Source organism: Lipotes vexillifer, unplaced genomic scaffold, assembly GCF_000442215.2.
Source record: "Lipotes vexillifer unplaced genomic scaffold, Lipotes_vexillifer_v1.1 scaffold195, whole genome shotgun sequence".
NCBI classification, from domain to species: Eukaryota; Metazoa; Chordata; class Mammalia; order Artiodactyla; family Lipotidae; genus Lipotes; species Lipotes vexillifer.
The window spans coordinates 2,129,410-2,148,832 of NW_006799532.1; the positions used below are offsets into that span (position 1 = coordinate 2,129,410).

At 40.7% G+C, this 19,423-nt stretch overlaps 1 protein-coding gene across 1 annotated transcript in view; it reads right to left on the reverse strand.

The window, feature by feature from the left end:
* The window catches only part of DCC (DCC netrin 1 receptor), a 1,189,680-nt gene that overhangs the window by 1,148,300 nt on the left and 21,957 nt on the right, over window positions 1-19,423 (reverse strand). The window lies entirely within an intron of this gene.

Below are 19,423 nucleotides of genomic sequence, written 5' to 3' on the forward strand. Positions count from 1 at the left end.
CAAGGCTTTTGATATTCTGGCCCATATCTACCACTTCAGCCTCATCCCCTCAAAGCCAATAGTTTTTTCTCTATTTTCCACAATGTATATGAATCATTTATATTATTAGATCTATTACTTTAAGAGGAAAGAAGTTTACATCCTTACTAAATCCTCCCTGCCCTCTTCCCAAGAAGGGTTCCAAATCGGGCATCCTCTCCTTCCAGGTTTTTCAAACTAGATTGTGATCGTTTAGAGGGTCATTCAAATTTATTGGTTCATAGCGTGCACTTCAAGTATAAACACAATAGAAATGGAACAGAAAATACCAGTCGTTGCATGTAGCTCGTCACTGCATGTCGTTTTTTTAACTTGCGCTTCAATGATATATGGGTCACAGGCAAAAGAAGTTTGAAAGTCACTGCACTATTCTTAGCTCCTCGGTATTTTGTAAATAATTTTATTATAGCACATAAATCATTATGTCTGTTATTTATCTCTTTCACCTACTGACTATGTAGCCTAAAAAGCAAAAAATATTTCTTACTCACTTTTATATCTCTGAACACAAATATATCTGAAAATATACCTAGCATAGAATACTACTCGATGCATGTTAGATGAAAATGTGTGTGCATGCAGCACGGGGTTTTGATGGTTTGGCTATTTGTGAGTCAATCTCAGGTCCTCACTCAAAGGCCTGTGGTTCCAGAAGGGCCTAAAAGACAGCATTATTTGTCTCTCCTAAAAGTTTATCGCAAAGCGTGGATGGGGGAGACAGCTTTATTATTCCAAAGCTTTAGAACAGCTTCTCAACTCTACCCCCAGATTCTTCCTGTAAAGTTATAAGGTATAATTCTGGCAATTTTTAACATTCTGTTTGGAAACATCCCATAACAGGAAAATAAGATTAATAATAAGCAGGAGGTCCAGAGAATGAGCTGGCTAGGGCATAAAAGAGAAGAGAGGACAGCAGCCTGGGGAAAGCAGACCTTACAGCCAGAGCAAAGGGAACTGAGGATCTGCCAATACTGACCCAACTTCTGTTGGGACACTGGCACCTCAATCGAGGTCTGAAGCCCCCCTCAGCGGTGGGACAGAGTGTGAAGTCAACCCTTTTATCGCATCAAGGGCAGGACTGGAGTATGAATATACTGAGTACATAAAATAGGCATAGGAGGCCCAGAGCGCTGGTCAGGCTCTTCAATGATGTTTATGCTTCTGCTCTGCAATTTGAACCACTTCGATGTTGAATTTACACCCTGTGCCCAGTGAAATATACATAGCTTGGCTGTCCAAAGACTTCATCCTTGGATACAGTGCATTACTTAATAAGGTTCCATTTCAGCATAACAAGATCCTACCCTTAGATCCTGAAAAATGATCCTTTCTACGATGCTACAACAACTTCATCCATGACCTGCCCCTTAAGTAAATCCAAACTGGCTCAAACAGAACCTTGTCATTTACTGTAGGATCCAAGTATGGTCTTCAGGAAGCAATTTATAATTTCACAGTGACATCACTGCAGTTCAAACATGATTTGATTTTTTTTCTTAATAAAGCCCTTTAACTTACGAGTTCAGCAACACTAATTATTCCACTTAAAAATAATTAGCGCCCTCCTTCCTCCTTGTCTAATTAATACCTTGTATTCAAACTGCCAGCAAAGGTTACAATGCCAGTTGTTCTTCATGATTTTTTTTAAAATTGACCTAAATGTGTTCCCTAATGCCAGGTATATATAGCTTTAGAACAGCCCCTGTATGGCTGGCAAGCACTGATATTATTTTATCCAGGCTGAAAGAGACTCAAGGAAAGTCTTCCATTTCTCCTCTGCAGCAGACTCCCTATGATACAACAGCCAGGCAAGAAAGAACAGGTGGAAACATTTCATACACTGGATGTGAGAAGCTGTGTGCACCACAGACTCACACAACTTTAGCTCTGTAATGCATCTGATAAATTGTTTCTGTTTTACGATTTCAACATCCTCATTTTACAGGGAAGGAAACTGAGGCTCAAGGACAGTCTACAGAATTTCTAAGTTTGTTTAAGATACTCAAAGAGACAGATGTAAAACCTACGGTTATAAGCCAGTTGTCTTCCACTGACTCCCAAGTGTCCATCTAGAATGACCACTGATGGCTGGAAACTGTAAAATGTGGAATAAAGGGAATTGTGTCTTTACAGTGGGTTCTTACAATCAAGCAATTTTTTCTTTGCTAATCGCTTATTCACTTGGTTACCATAAGATACAATTTAAAGAGGCCACTTGGTTCAATTGGAAAGATGACATAATAGGAATCATCAAACTTGAAACGTAATTATACATTCTCTTACGAGTTTGCTGGATGGTTTTGAACAACACCTCATGTATCTCAAGAGTAGAAACTTTATTCATAGATGACCTTATATAATCATAAGAATTCAAAGACCTCAAGGAGGTCTCAAGCCCAAGGTTACCAGATAGAGATTCAGTTCCTCTGGGTGAACTCCAAGACAAAGGACCGGATTTCTAAGTGTATACCCACTTCTATTCCCCTTCTTCAAGAGTAGTTAGGAAGTCGAAAAGGAGACTAGAGCTCCCAGGGAGACTCATTTTGCTGTGCTCTTCAAAATGTTGGTATTGGCACCCTTCCCCACTCCATACCCAGTTTCCTTTTCCTTAGAACAGAAGTAATGTCTGAGTGTGTGCTACTTGCCAAACATGGTGCCAGGGATTTCACAGACAAGTGCAGTCCCTGGATCTAGGATGGAGATGCTGTTATGATTCACATTTCATGGAAAGGAAAACTAAAGCTCAGAGGGGTTAAGTCCTCTGTCCCAGGTTGTGGCACAGAACCACATCTGACTTGTTTCCCGACCTAGCTCCTCACTACACCATGTTTCCTCCCAAGATTCTCAGCAGCACCCAAGCCTACACCACCCCAACGCCTACACACACCAAAACACACACACACGGCTTCCAACCATGGAAGAGCTCAAAGCTAAAGGGAATCTCAAGGATGTGTACCTCGCAAGAATGCACAGCAGTCCCAAATCTAACACTCCCATTTTACATTTGAAGAAACTGGCCCCAAGGGCTAAGAGTATCTGTCCCAAGATTATCTAGGGATCTAGAAACTGAGCCAGAGCTAGAAATTAAGTCTTTTAACTTCCAGTTCAGGGCTCATTCCCTACACCCCAAGTGGTGAAAAAAAGATAATAAAATTCCTAGAAGGACCTTTGCCACAAAGTGATGCACAAATATTAAGTGAACTTTGCAGCTGGGAAAATGAATTAAAGGGCCATCATCACTAATAATAATTATAGCTGAAAACAGTCATAACAAGCATGTGAGCAGAAATGAGCGTGTTGAAAAACGGAACATTAAATACTTGATCCTATGTGTTTTCTACTAGTGAACTATTTCAATGGCCAAAACCCCCAGATTAAATAACCATTACTAAGACCACAGAGATAATAAGCTGTAGAGCGAAGATTTAAAACCGGATCTTGTGGGGGCTTCCCTGGTGGCGCGGTGGTAGAGAGTCCACCTGCCAATGCAGGGGACAGAGGTTCCATCCCTGGTCCAGGAAGATCCCACATGCTGCGAAGCAACTAAGCCCGTGCGCCACAACTACTGAAGCCCATGCACCTGGAGCCCATGCTCCGCAATAAGAGAAGCCACCACTAGGAGAAGCATGCACACCACAACGAAGAGGGCCCCCCCCCCCCCCCCCGCTGCCCACAGAAAGCCCCCTGCCACACAGCCGGCCAACAGGACACTTTGCCCTAGGAGAGGAAAAGCCCCACCCCAGCCCTTCCCAGGACACTGCTCCCCTGAGTCTGTACTAGGGACACGTGCATCCCTTCAGTGGGCATCTATTGAGCACCCATTCCTGCCAGATGCTATGCTAGTTTGGGAACGCATGGCCAGTGATCTGCCCCCCGGCTCGCCACAGCTAAGGAGGGCCCACACACAGCGGCGAAGACACAATGCAGCCAATAAATTAATTAATTAATTTTTAAAATTTTTTAAAAAAAGAACGAAAGAGAAAAAACCCCAGATCTTCTGTATGCCAAAGCTTCAACTCTGTCTAGTACACTTTGATTTCTCACTAAGAAAAATGGTCATTTATTCAAAACACTATTGAAAAAAATCTGTGAATAAGAAACTTTTAAAAGAAACATCACATTCCCCCTGGCACCCAAGAGAGGTTTGCTATACAATATCCGATGACAATAGTGAGACCACAGGATGCTTTCAGCAATGTTTTTCACTTTTATGACTCCAAACAAACTGCTTTGTAAATATACATTTTAGCTTTGCTACAAGAGTTTGTACACAAACTCTAGCGATAGGAAGCAAAGTTCAATATTTGCCTTGAAGAGGGAAAGACTGTTATGTAAAGAAAGACCATCCTATAACATAATTAAAATAGTATATATTATAAACCATCCTCCACCTGTTTCATGGTTATATATCTTGCATCACAAAAAAGATTACAATTTCCTTAAGTGTAGAGTTTATTTTATATATTTGTCTTATGTCATAGTGCTGAGGTATATAAAATGTGCTCAATAAAGACTTACTGAACTAAAATCGAAAGTTGCTTAAGTCATGACATTAAGTCACTTTCCTGAATCTTCTCAATGTGAGATTCTGGATTTTTTTTTCTTTTCACATGTCTTCTGAGTTAGATTTCTATGTTTTATAGTGCTCTCAATTTCTAACCAAATTTAGGTAATTATATCCATTGAGATAATCATGAAAAAAAATACATTCACCTTCCTCAATGAGCATGAACAGCTATGTCTACCCTTCTAAATTCACCTGGAGTCCTCAGTTAATCTATTTCTTCTTTGACATTTATTATGGTACTTTGTGAAACTTGCTTCACCAATAGTCTGTATGAAGGTCTACAGACTCTATGAAAATCTCCGTGTGCCAGAATTCTCAGAATCAAGCCCTGTGGAATTCTAGATAACTAGGAAAAGAAAATGAAATGACCATATTGTTTGTAAGTGTTTTGGTCTATTTTGCAGCATTTGGTTTCTGCAGTTTCTACAAGAAAAAGCATGAATGAATGGTTGGCAAAGATTCCACTTTTACTATTGTTTAAGGGAAGGCCAACGCTTGAATCAGGCCTCAAAGATAAAGGGTGACAATATCTAAATGGTTGCTGTTAAATCACCCTTGCTGCTCTGGCTTTTTCAAGAGCTTAACCAATAATGAACAAAACAGTAATGTGGCAGTTCGTGGTCATTCCTGGAGATTCACAAGAAAAACCACTGAAGGGCATGTTAAGCTGTAGAAGCCTCATAAATAAACATCTCTGATCACAAGCTGATGTGGATTTTACCTGTCACTAAGAAAAGACAAACTGGGCATTTCTCTAAGTGATCCATTAAAGTTCTGAACGGAAAATGCTCAGGATAGTAATGTATGCTGGTTCCTCTCTTCTGGAAAAAAAAAATCATAATTTTAACAGCACAGGAACTATTCATCAAAAGCTAATTTAATTTCACATTTAGACCAATTAGAGAAGGAAAAAAAAAAGCTGAGGTTAAGCACTTGTTTATAAAATGTCCTTAAGTAAAATTGCTCACTCAAAGAGCATTGCAATAACAGTCAGCTCTTTGCTCAAAAAGACTTTATGCCTAAAGACAGAGATTATCTTCTGCTAATGACACCTGCAGAGGGGAACAGGCGGTTGGCTAGCCAGGGCCAGGTATGGATGCTGCCCGCAGGTCTGTTTTAACCACCTGAATACTCCAGGTACTGTTCTGATGGCTTTACATGGACTTTATGTTCACCATACTACTCTTTCTCTCTTCCTCTCCTCAGCTTTTACACATTTGAACCTTTGTATGTAGCTTTTCTTACTACCTCATTGACTCTAATAAATACTGACTGAGCGTTTATCTGTTTGAGATGAGTGCTAACTACTGAAGGTGACAGCAACGTATGTAATTAATTGAGATGGTATATGTAAAGTACCTAGATTGGTAACCACAGTAGATAAACACTAAATGGCTGCTGAGAAAGTCAGTGAATGAATAAATAAATGGAGCAGAAGATGAGAAAGGGAACTCTCCTTTGCGGAACAGTCACACAAACAAAAGCACAGAGGTCATCAACAACTGTCCAGAATGTCAGGGGAGTGAAAGTATTTTAGTGTGTGTGTTTTTTTTTTTTTTTCGGTACGCGGGCCTCTCACTGTTGTGGCCTCTCCCGTTGCGGAGCACAGGCCCCGGACGCGCAAGCCCAGCGGCCACGGCTCACGGGCCCAGCCGCTCCGTGGCATGTGGGATCTTCCCAGACCAGGGCATGAACCCGTGTCCCCTGCATCGGCAGGCAGACTCCCAACCACTGTGCCACCAGGGAAGCCCTTTTAGTGTGTTTTGAGCACAGTTTCCTCTAGGGTAAATGGTTGACAGCATGTACACACAAACAGAGAAATTCAAGCCCATCCTACCTACTCTTGACTGTACAATGGAAATCTTGGGAGGCAGAGGAATCAAGCCCTCCTTCCTTCTCCATTGGAAGGAAGGCATTTCATTATTTTCCTATATTATTAATAAAAAATTATAGAGCACATTTGGTTTGCTAATTCCTTTAACCTTGGACAGATCTTTAACATGTGTGCTGTAGTTTCACTTTTCTTAAATTCCACGTCTGCTTGTACTTTAGCCCTCCTCTTAATTGGCTTTGATATCCAGGTTCTTCTCATAGTAAGGAGGACACATCCTTTTATCACCAACATGTAATTCTTAGTCTACGCAGAACAAAGGGCTATATAGAGCTAAAAATCTGGATTTAATTTTAATCAAGGTCCTAATGCATAACTCTGTCCAAAGGCAGCCACAAAGGGGATCAGGTAGAGCTAAAAGCCCCAAGGTCCTCTTTCAGCAACCTTCAGCCTTGTATGAGATTGTTAATTCCAGGAAGGGCTATGACATTTAGACAATGACAGTGTCCCAAGAGGTTGATAAATCAGTATGGGAGGGAGAAAAAGAAAAGTGTAATACACATTTATTTCTGCCTCTCAAATTTCTTTCTCTCACACAAACCTCCACAAAGTCTGTGTGAAATTAGCATTTTAGGTAACAAGGCATTTTATGTACTCATCTTTCTAGAGGACATCAAAGCACTGGGTCTGAGTCAAGACTCCTGAGTTCAAGAGAGTCTTAGACTCTTCAATCAAGGCAATTTACTAAGGCCAGAACAAAGGTGATGTGGTATTATTGTCTGTTTTCTGGTTTTTGTTTGTTCACACTACAGGCAAACCATTTAGTTTCCTTGGTTTCAAAACACCAAGCTTAGCTGTTCTAATGTTGGCCCTTTCTATATTCAATTCCTCTCCTGTGTCTTGCCCCTATCATTAATACTGCTTGATTAAGGTTTGTGAATATATACAGCAATTTATATTTATTCAATTCAAGTAAACATGCCATGAGTGCCCAGTCCATTCTCAATAGTCTTAGATACTAAAAAGGATAGAAAATGATCTCTGTCCCTTAGGAGCTTCTGGGGTTTAAAGCCAAGAGTTCAACAATTTTTCGCTTGTAACGTGAAGAAGGAAAATAATCCCAATGATAAATATCCTCACTAGAAACCAAAAATCCATTTGAACGTGTGTATTCACTCTCCCTAAGTTCTATCCAATAAACTCTACGCATTTCTAAAGGATGATCTAAATTAGGAAATGTGATGCAACCAAACGTGCTTCATTGATCACAGCTGATGGGATCCTAATGGCAAGGCCCATCACCTATTCGGGTAGAGAGAGAAGAATGAGGTAAAGATTAGGGTGTTAGCATCACATAACCTGTGAAAGCTAAGACTGGAGAAGGGAATTAATTGAGGGCATTATTCAGGTGATAAAATCCAACATGGTGTGCTTCCCTAAAAAGCACAGAATAAAAGAGAGTAATAGCAGTTTTGAGTCATGAAGCAAAGTCCAACTGTTGATATACATATCACAGAAGAAATTCTCAACTATGAAACTAGAGCCAAAGCGCTCCACTGAAGTAGTCCACCTGTAGCTCTGTATAGTCATCTCTTTATCTCTGCCACACTACTGTTGGAAACACGCAGCTGAAAAAATTGCTGATTTGTAGGCTCTGTTTATTTGTGCAAGCCTCCTCAAAAGTAGAACAGCACAGACAACGGGGTCCTTGAGGCCCATATCACATGTTCTCATATTTATTTTAGACGGTCACAAAATTGTTAGTTCACTCTAGCAGCTGACTTTTGTTAAAGCTTATACTTGGTGGTGGGTGGGGAAGGGTAACTTGCACATTTTTTAGAAAAAAAAGAAAATTCTTGGCCCCTAAGCTGCCTCAATCCACCTTCTCCGCTGATACTAGATTCCTATATCTTCTCCCATGAAACTCTTCCTCTGGCTGTGTTTGCATTTTTAAAGTTCTGCCTTTCTTTCTCTGAAAAGTGAACTTCCACTGCTGGAGAGCCAGGTCATTGATTATAAGCCACAGGTGTGTTGTCAACACACTCAAACCCAGTGTGGGAATAGAGGTGCCTACATCCCTAACAAGATAATGGTGTTAAGTACAGGTTTTTAGTAAAATGTACTGCATTTCCCATACAAACAACAAATTGTTTCCGATGGTTGAGTCTTCTTTCATCATCTCAGCTTTTTGTCATTCCATCCTCTAAGTGATCCCAGAGCTGCCCTGAGCGATACAGATTAAATTCAGCACAGCAGCCACATTGCTGTTTTGGTTCTATATTGTTAAAACACTTTGATGTCTAAACCAGGGGATGACAAGAAGGGATGGGAAGGGGGCACATGAAATAAGCATATTCATATTTATGTGCACATTTATTCACAACTAAATCATACAAATATACTCGTGTTAATAAGTGCCAAAATGTTTTCCATATAATAAACTATATATAACACCATATAATAAACCACTATAAAATAGGTCTAACCTTGTGTGTAATGGCTGCTATCAACTCTAAAAGTCCAAAGGACATGCACCCACGCCTCACTGTATAGGGAGAGCCTTGAGGAATGGGTTAGACTAAAGCACTGCCCTAGTAATCCAGCCAACGCATGGACTCTCAAACAGTGCACTTGGGTTACTCAAGGGGCAGTGAACGCCTCCAGCATTAACTTACCCAACTGCACAACCAATACTCAGAGGGTTTCTTTAGCATTAGAGACTAACGGAGTCTAGTACTATGGAGAGCTTACTTTTATGGGACAGTGAAAGGCTCAATTAGAAATGCGTCCAGTGGTCTGCTAGACAGGGAGCACTTTCAGTGGCTGGAGGCAAAATTAGTGAATATAACTAAAGTACTACTCAACCTAGTACTTACTGGCTCAGAACTTGAAAATCTGTCTGAGATATTTTGTAAGGTTTCCATCTCTTAGTGCAGAATTTAGTAAACTGGGGAAAAAATTCCCAAATGAGTAGATGATTAGAAGGAGGGCATGATCAGGGGGTAAAATAGTCCAACAGAGGGTCTCCCTTATTCTGCAGCCTGGTCTACTCTATCATCAAAGCCTTGCCTGGGTTACACACGAGGCAGGACTAGACTGAGGTGAGCAAGGCACCCAGGGTGAAATATTTAGGGAGACTCTCATTCCCTGAGTCCTGAAACTCCATCAGGTCCAAAATATAACACTATGAGGAAACTAGTACAAAGCAAAGTGAGATCTGTTAGATTCATTCAAATAGTACTTTTCAGGTCAATCCTATCTTCCCATGATTCCACAATAATGAACTCCATACATTTCTGTACACGCCCAGAGAAGAATGAGACAAGGAAGGGGGTCTAGTTAGGAAGCCATCTTCCTTGGCCTGCTTAAACAATGTCAAGAATTTAAGAAAGTGAAACAGCAAACAGAATTGAAATCGTTAGCAATTCAAGAGCATTTTTCTTCCTCAAAGCTCTTCGCAACCATTAACTAACTAAACTTCTCATTAAAAAAAAAAAAAATTAGAATATGTTTTAGGAGGTGTCCGGGGCTCTTCCTCAAAAACAGACTTCACAAAATATAAATGACTTCTGGAGTATTTAAGGAAAGTCACACAATTTAAGTAGCACTTTGAATACCTTTGATCTAGAGACAGAAGCACTATTTTTACGCTGGCATTTAAACTTCTGATGTATTCATTCCCATAAGCAAATATGTACAAATTACTTAGCACCTAGGCCTTGTTCTAATTGCTGGGGACATAAAAATAAATAAGTTAGAATACCTGTTTCAAGGTGTGGGAGTCTAGTAAGATGAAAAATAAGTCATCAAAAATATGGTCCTTTCAACATTGCCAATGTCTTCTCCAGGACCCTAAGGAGGTGGCATCCAGGGAGAAAGCAGCCAATCCTCTGATGAAGAGTTCTCTGTGTAATAGAGCTCACAGTTGAGTAAAAATGTCCCACTGACTACTGAACCCCTCCTTCCACCAAAGTCTGGAACACTTTTTGTATTCCACGATCTCTATATGATATAGCTGCTTCAAACAGCAGTCTGGAAGGAAAAATCTCAAAAGAACATAGCAGTGGTTTCCTTGAGACCCTCTGCCATCTTGTTTATTTCCTCACCCTAAAAAAGTAATTTTTAAAATGACCAACCAATATTCTTCGCTCTTTGGTGATTTCCATTAATTATTACTCCTTCTATTTCTGCTTTCTGAGTCAATTTCTAGTTTGAACCTCACCCATTACACTTTGAATTTTCATGTTCAGTGGCGTTTGCTTTTCAACAGTTATCTCTGTGTCTTGGGGTGAACTGAGGGAACTGAAGTCAGACCGTTAGCACCACAGTCCTGTGACCCCATCATTCCAATCACACTCAGGCTGTACGTGTACTTTTAATCACAAACACTCTTTACATTTATTCTGGCAATTATATTTGGATTTCACTGAGCTATATAGTCATGAATGATCAATCCTGGACAGTCTCATGCATGCAGACTGACCTTAAAATAGCATCACCTCTGGCTTATAAATGACATACATAGATTTCAATACTAATCTGTTTTTCATCACATTTTTTCCAGCACTGACAATTAAAGAAAAAATAAATCTAACAAGCTGAGAGGGGAAGGTCTCACGCCTATGACCCAGTGATTCCCTCCACTTGAAAAGTGTTTTTGGTGTCACTGCCGTAGCATCATGGAAAGGACACCAAGGACTGCCTTCTTCTTCGATTACTTACCCTCTTCTCTGTCTCTTTTACATATACACACTCAACACAAACGGTAACATACGCTTCTTTCTGAACTCTATTCAGCTATTTCCAGATTACTTAAGATCAGGTTTCTAAGAGAAAAATCCAACTACAGAACAATACTTAGGAAAACATAAGTTGAAAAGTAATAGCCCATTTGCAAAGCAAAACAAAACAGAGCTACACAAGGAATGACAGCAGTAGAAATTACACGGAATTAGGAAGCACCTGACACACTTTCTTATGGTATTGTCACGCTTTTTGGAGAAGGAAAACTCCCTGTTGGTATCACCAGGTTCATCCTAGATGGGGCAAAGAATTTCCATCTCAGTTTTCCATGAAAAGAAATTGCATGAACTACCTTTGTAACCTTAAGAGAAAGACTTGTCATTCTCAGACTGAATGACAGTCCAACAGTCAGAAATATACGCAGGGACTTCCCTGGTGGTCCAGTGGTTAAGAATCTGCCTGCCAGTGCAGGGGACATGGGTTCGAGCCCTGGTCCAGGAAGATCCCACATGTCGCGGAGCAACTAAGCCCATGCGCCACAACTACTGAACCTGCGCTCTAGAGCCTGGGAGCCGCAACTACTGAGCCCACGCGCCTCAACTACTGAAGCCCACGTGCCTAGAGCCCGTGCTCTGCAACAAGAGAAGCCACCACAATGAGAAGCCCGCGCACCGCAATGAAGAGTAGCCCCCGCCCGCCGCAACCAGAGAAAGCCTGCACAGCAACCAAGACCCAGCAGAGACAAAAAAAAAAAAAAAAAAAAAAAAATACATGTCATGTGAAATTCCCTGGTGGTCCAGTGGTTAGGACTTGGTGCTTTCACTGCCGGGGACCCAGGTTCAATCTCTGGTAATGCAAGCTGCACAGCAAGGCCAAAAAAACAAAAACAAAAAAACACATAAAGAAATACACTCAGAACTGGCTCTTAATGAGCTAGATCCTTCCCACCAGGTCAGGGATCAACAATGACAACAACGATTACCTTGTACCTGCATGATGATGTTTACCTTTCTGGGCACTCTCCAAACATTATCTGATTTGCCTCTCATGCCCACCTTCCAATGTGGACAGAACAGTGTTATCTTCTTTTTGCAAGTTATAATGTCTGGGCAACACAGTGTGCAAGGCTGGGGAGGCACCTGGATTCTGAACCAAAACTAGAGCTTTTCTCTACTCTGTCTTCCAAAGAGTAAACAGGTGGAAACAGTTGAGAAAGACCCTCCTCACTTTACAAGTGGTCTAACTCTTTTTTTTTTTTATTTAATTTTTATTTTATATTGGACTATAGGTGATTTACAATGTTGTGTTAGTTTCAGGTGTACAGCTAAGTGATTCAGTTATACATATACATACATCCATTCTTTTTCAGATTCTTTTCCCTTACAGGTTATTACAAAACATTGAGTGGGAAACGTGGGAGCGAGGGATAAATTAGGAGTGTGGGATTAATTCTTTTTTTTTTAATTGAAGTATAGCTGACTTACAACATCATATTAGTTTCAGGTATTCAACACAGTGATTGGATATTCTTTAGCAACCCAGTCACCATATCCAAAACAGGGGGAAGAATTTACTCGCCAACACATGTGAGGCCAAATGTAAGTCTCAGAGACTCTGACTTGATAATAGAGCACTTTCTCAGCATTCACCCTGCGAGGCACTGAAGTGTCACAGAGCCACATTTCCTACAGAACGACACACAGAGAACTAAGGATAGACAGACGAGAACCTGTCAGTTTTTCTCAGGGTGGACAGAACAACCACTCAGAGCACAGAAGGGTGTGCTTTGAGATTAAAATTTGTCTTCTTTCCCCCCATCCATATGTCTCAATGGCCTCCAGCCCCCAAAACTATGACTAACCAATTCTAAAGGAAATATAATAAAATGTGGGCCCTACTGTATTAAGGGCATGTCCACATAGAACAAAACAATAGGGATAAATAATTCAAGACTTAATTTTAGAAATAAAACAGATTGTATCTCATGACTACTCCTTCAAGGTAAATATATATATATATATATAATATATATTTTATTTTATTTTATTTTTTAATCTAGCCACAGGGTGTGCAGCCTCATAAGCTTTCATAAATTCTTTTTCTCTGCCTCCAGTCAAAAGCAGATTTAACCCAATCTCAGACAGCAGGGTCTTCCTGGGTAAAAATGGTCTGCGAACTGCAAAGTTCCTCTAACTACCACAGCCCATTCATTTATTAGAGAGTTCATGGATGTCCACCATCTAGACTGTAACAATCTCTCCAAAGAAAAGGAAGGCAGGAACAAAGCCTGACTGATCAATACCTCTGCGGCTCTGAGCAGCACGGAGGCCTCCCTCACAGGGGTTATCGCTTTGGTTCCCACAGCACACCATCACACACAGACTTTTCTGTGTACAGCCAATGTCAACCCTTTCCCTCAGTGCAAACTTCTCAGTGGTTTGGATTCAAAGGACCTCTTCAGATTCGCCATACCCGATCAGAGTTCATTAGAGAGGGCTCATGTTAGCTGGGAGGAGCAACCAGACTTTGGCACTGGATTTGCTAAGGCAGCCCAAGACAGAACCACCACCGTGCGTACTGAGCCAGGAAAACAAGAAGATGGGCTCTGCTCAGAAGAGACAAGTAAAGAACAGGAGCACATGGTGACAGGGATGCGGGATCAGCCTCCAGAAGGGATGAGATGGGAGACATCTCCAAGGGACCCTCCAAGGAGGAGAGCCCACTATCTTATAATTAATAGCAACATTTTAGTGAAAAGTTTAGAGGTGGAAAGTCACAAGTCAAATGGCAGATTAATCCCAGGCTAAAATCTCTCCCTTCTGCCCCACACCGCCACGAATGATAGACACCACAAAGGGTGGGATAACGTAGAAAATGTAAGCAATGCATAGGTTTGGAGGAAGCTATATTCTGAAGAGAACCATTCAATATAGTGATACCTTAAGTTCCATACATTGGTGTGTGACTGAGAGATGAGAGCCTAGAACAGGAGTCAGCAAACTATGTCCCACAGGCTAAATCTGGACTACTTTTATAAATAATGCTTTATGAGAACAAAGCCACACTCATTTGCCTGCTGACTGCCTGTGGTTGATTTTATGTTACTATGCCAGAGTTGAATAGTTGCTACAGAGACTGCATGGCCCTCAAAGCTAAAATATTCCCTTCCCGGCCCTTTGCAGAATGTGCTTGCTGACCCCTCATCTAGAACAGTGCTATAAGCATTGAAAACTTAGCCCTTTCTCACCGAGTAACGGCTGACCAGAATGGAGAAGGAAGAGGGAGTTGCAACCCAATTCAGAATCACGTGGCGCCTCACCCCTCCCCACTCACCTGTTCCCAGTCATCGTTCCTTCACTGCCATGCTCTCCTCTAATGCCTCAGACCATAAATCCCACACAGGCAACCAAGATCCGCAGTTATTCAAGGCTATAATCTCTGTTGTCCTCAGTCCTCCCCAAATCCCCATTTCTGGATGTCTTAAGACACAGAAGATAATCCTTTCCTTTCAAAGGTATTAGCACAATTTTAATTAAGTTGTACTTAATAAGTAATCGTGTGTTACTTGTTTATCTTTTTCACTAAACAGTAATCAAGGAATTCATCTATTACCCACAACATCCCCCCACCTTGCCTCAATACCTGATAAATGAGTGAATTAGTCAATGGAATACAATAATGTGAACCACCTTCTGGTCAATCACTCCTGCACAGAATTACACTCATACTTGACCTTTGCATAGCACTCCCCTTCTAAACATTCATGCACTGAACATCACTGTCTTATGAATCTTCTCAAGACCAGAGAGCAATGAAGGGAACAAGGAGACAAGTTTCAACATATCAAATGATAGTGAATTAACCTCTTGATATTTTCCAACTCAAGTTATTTTCAAACACATTCTCCTACTTTTTTTAAATGTACTGTGTCCAGCCAAAAAACCATGGAAGTGGGAAATATGATTTCTTTCTTCTGAACTTTCAAAACTTCTAAAGTTTTCCAGTTTGACATCAAAGCCATAAGTCCACCAACGTAAGTCTCAGTAGAAAAGAGAAAGTAGGAACAATAGGTTAAAAGGATCACCCAAGAGACTCCTGCAATCTCATGACCAATTATTATTGCTCAGCAATGCCACTGGCCTTTGCCTTAGCTCAGCCAGCTCCTACCACCCTCTACGCCTGCCCTTTCTGTGCCACTTCCACCTTCTTGTGTATGCTAAGAAGGGGAAAAACAAGATCAGCGGGTAAAAGATAGGAAGGAAGAATTCAGACTGAGGGTAAAACAGAACTTTCTGGAACAATTAATGATCTAAAAGTGAAGGGAGATATCACAATAGATTGTGAGATATCAAGGAGAAAGTTGGAGAATATTTGAGAAAAATGTCATGTAAAGGAATTTTTTTCCTTGGCCACAAGGATAAACTAGTTGACTTTAAAGTTCCCACCCAACTCTTATAAATCTTGAAACCGTGTTCACAATAGATTGTTAATTTTTTTTAAAGTTATACAAGTATATATGAGATTATTCATTTACTATTTATATATATAAAATACCAAACTGTCAACAGTAATTCTCTGAGTCATGCAATGAGTGATTTATATTTTTTTCCCATTTATCTCTTTGAACACAATGTCATTGGCAAAAGAGATAAAAATAAAAAGAGTTTAAAAAGTCATTGTAGACATCATAGAACCAATCATTATGTGTTACATAATTTATTCTATGTGAATAAATAGGTCACAAGGTCACAAGGGCAGTTAGCATTGTCTCCACAGAACAAAGGCAATGAAATCAAAGTATGAATGGCATTAAAAAATTAACCAAAAATAGAGCCGAGGCTCAGCCCTCCATCTGGCCTCAGCTGCTCTCGGAGCTGAAGCTCCTATAGACATCCATGAGACAGTGATTCAGGGAATACCAACCTGCTCAGGCATCACAATCTCCAGGAGTCCAGGGTTGCTGCAAGCCCAACATATGGGGGAGCCATGTTGGACAGTCTAGCTGGCAGGCTGCAGGGTATCAAGGTGACCCAGGACTCAGTGAGGGTACATCTGAATTTCCAAAGTCACTGGGGGAAAGCTAATCCTGGTATCTTAGAAGCAAGACTTTCAAGACCTGATTGGCCAATCAGAATGGAGGAGGCAGGGCACTTTGGAAGGTCCTGGGTAGCAAATATTTACCAACCAATGAGGAAATATTTTTATTTTTAGCAATGTGACCATCCATACTGGTACCTGCTGGCTGAATACCAACAATGGGTTTAAATAATTTGCTTAATCCACCGGTAGAACATAATTCTCCTGCTTTCACCCATGCCTTTCTTCAAGGGCCAGCACACCTCCTGTTCTAGAAAATCCTGGGAAGTACATCTTGCCTGACAAATATCCCTGCTTACAGACTTCTGAGTCATAGAAGACACTGCTTGAAGCAATAGGCAAGGGAGTTTTTGTATCTAAAACATAAATGCTAAGAATCTTTCAAGGAAGGAAAATGTGCTGTGTTCTTTATGGGCTGTGCAATCTAAGAGAAAGGAGAAATGAGGGACTTTGAAGGGGGCCCTTTGTGAACCCGAGTGCCACTTCTATGTTCTCATTTCAAAATACAGGAGGCCTAGAAATAGAAACAGAACCAATCAATTACATAATTCCATTAATTAGTCTGAGCTGAACCTGTTCTGCATGCAGACTTTACGATGAGCTCTGAGTCTCCTATTGGACCATAAACCAACAAATTAAGTGCCTAGCAAAGCATCTAGAAAGCAACCTAAGGAAGTAACTGCTCCTTTTTAAGGTAGGGGTCTGAAAGAACAAAGGAAAGTTTTGTTTGATTCTGTCTCTACTCCCCAACCTGGCCACACCAAGGATCATAAGGAAAGATTCAGCTTTTCTTCCATAGCATTTGATAACATTGTCACATTCCACTTTCCTGTTAGGTTCTGATATTCTTACGTTGAGGAGTCAACACACACCCAAAACAGAAACTCAATCATAGATTTTTAGACACTAAGAGGAAAAAAGGAAAACTATGAGCTACAATATAAAAATCATTGTGGAGTTCAAATGTCCTCTCCCTAGCACCCCCGCTTAGGAATTTATGGAAGCTTACTTGATATAAAATGGACCATTCCTACCATTGCTCCTCATCTTATTTTCAACCAGATAACAAGCCAACGCTTGAAATTAGGGAATAGAGAGACATGATACGTGAGATGTTGCACAGATTCAAGAAAGAAATTAATCAAGGTCAATAGCTTTCCAGGTCCTGATAGGAAACACAACCATCAAATGTGGATCTGTGGGAAGCAGAACTGATCGGGTAAATGGAGTTAACGCAACTAATAACCATCATTCGCCCATTCTTGGGAATGGCTAGGCTTTTACAAATAGGGCGGCCACTGTTGAAGAAGGTAGCTCAGAGCCTGGGTCTAACAGTTGCAGCCTTTGAGATGCCGCTTGACCTTTCCATCCTGAAACTGATTTGCTTCGGCTAGGAGAAGGCTTTCAAAATCAAAATGCTATACACAGCCAAGGGCATGTTTCTTCATTCAATCAAGAGTTTAATTACATTGTTCATGGAAAGAAAGCAATGCTGTCACAGAATAGTCAAACCACACATGGCAAGCTTAGAGTAATTCAAGGCCTGAAACGTTTAGAAGGTGGACAAGTCCATGAAAAAAAACCCAAATGCATTATTTATAGGAAGCTCAGCTTTGACTCATTAAAAAGAAAATTCAGTGCCTTCTAGTTTTACTCCTTGGCATTCATCATCTTTACAGGTCAAGTCAGTGGTACGACAGAAGGTGAAATATGATTTCCCCACCCCCACAACATTTCTACAACAAACCACAGATAAAATTTTGTTAACCTCATGTTTCTCATAGATTTCATTACAGTAAAAAGCCTCAAGACTGCTTCAAAAGTAGAGATCCAAGTGCCAAGTGAAAACCCCATTTCTCAAGCAGTGGATGACCTATCATTCAAAGTCACTGCATTTATAACACCTCAGATAACACGTGTCCTCATCTAATCCATTTAAATGCTGGATTCGTGATGATAACTTAGTGAACCAAAAAGGAACAGTGGTTTGGATAAGGAGAATATGTTGAAGTTCAATTAAATGAAGTAAGATTTGTTTCTAACATTTGTCAACTTATTTCTCATCACCTCTTCACCCTCGAATAATACTTAGATTTTATGTTTTCAGTTTAATTCTGATTGGTCCCCGGGATGCTAACTTCCTGCAAGACAAAGTAAAGGTACCACGGAAGAGGATAATGACCTCCTATGTGTTAAGGAAAGAAATCTGATATTTGAAAATCTATTTGATAAATACTGGAGGGATTGAAGACTTAATGGTACTACGACCATGAGAAGCAATAAGGAGGAAACTAGCAACGCCTTTGTTTTCCTGCCTGCCGAGAGCTCATAGAACCTTAGGCTTAATAGAGTCTTCTTGTGAAGTTATCACAGCAGAAAAATCCAACCTACATTTACTTCCACCTACATTCCCAGGGAAGAGCATCAATCATTTGTGTTTTCCACACTATTACATCATCATTATCATAACTGAGCACTAACTGAGGGAATAGAATAAAGAAAAAAATATTCTTGGTCTTTTTCTTTACAAAGCTAACAGTTTCACTGCAGAGAGTCTTTACATGCATTAGCAGAATAACACCAAGCTGTACATGATTAGTAAAAAATAGAAATTGGAATAGGAAGCAAAATTCTTTAAGGCATTATGGGCTTGAGTACACTGGGACTTCAGAGGTATGAGCAAGAAACCTCTGGGGTGATGTCAATGAAGAGGCTGGACATAAGGCAGCCCTCGGACAGTTTTTCTGAACTTCACTGATGAATGAGCACAACAGTCAGTACTGCTTTGAGCAGATTTGGAAGTCACATGAAAGAGCTGCGGTGGCACTGGCTGCTTCTCTTAACAACATTGCTAATTCATGAGCAATCCCAGCTCTTAGAATATGGTAGAGATTTGAGTAGGAAGGATGCTTGAATTAGAACTTCTGAAACTCTGACTTGCAAACACATGACCAGGGGATTTTGTGAAAATGTAGATTCCAAAGCAGCAGATCTCGGAGGAAGGCTGGGTTTCTGCACTTCTAACAAGCTCCTATGCTACGCTAATGCTGTGGGTCCACAGGCCACACTTGGAGAAGAAAGGTATTAGAGGACAGGTGGGCATTTCTGAGGCCTTGGAGCTAACTCCTTTCCTCCGCGCAAAAAAG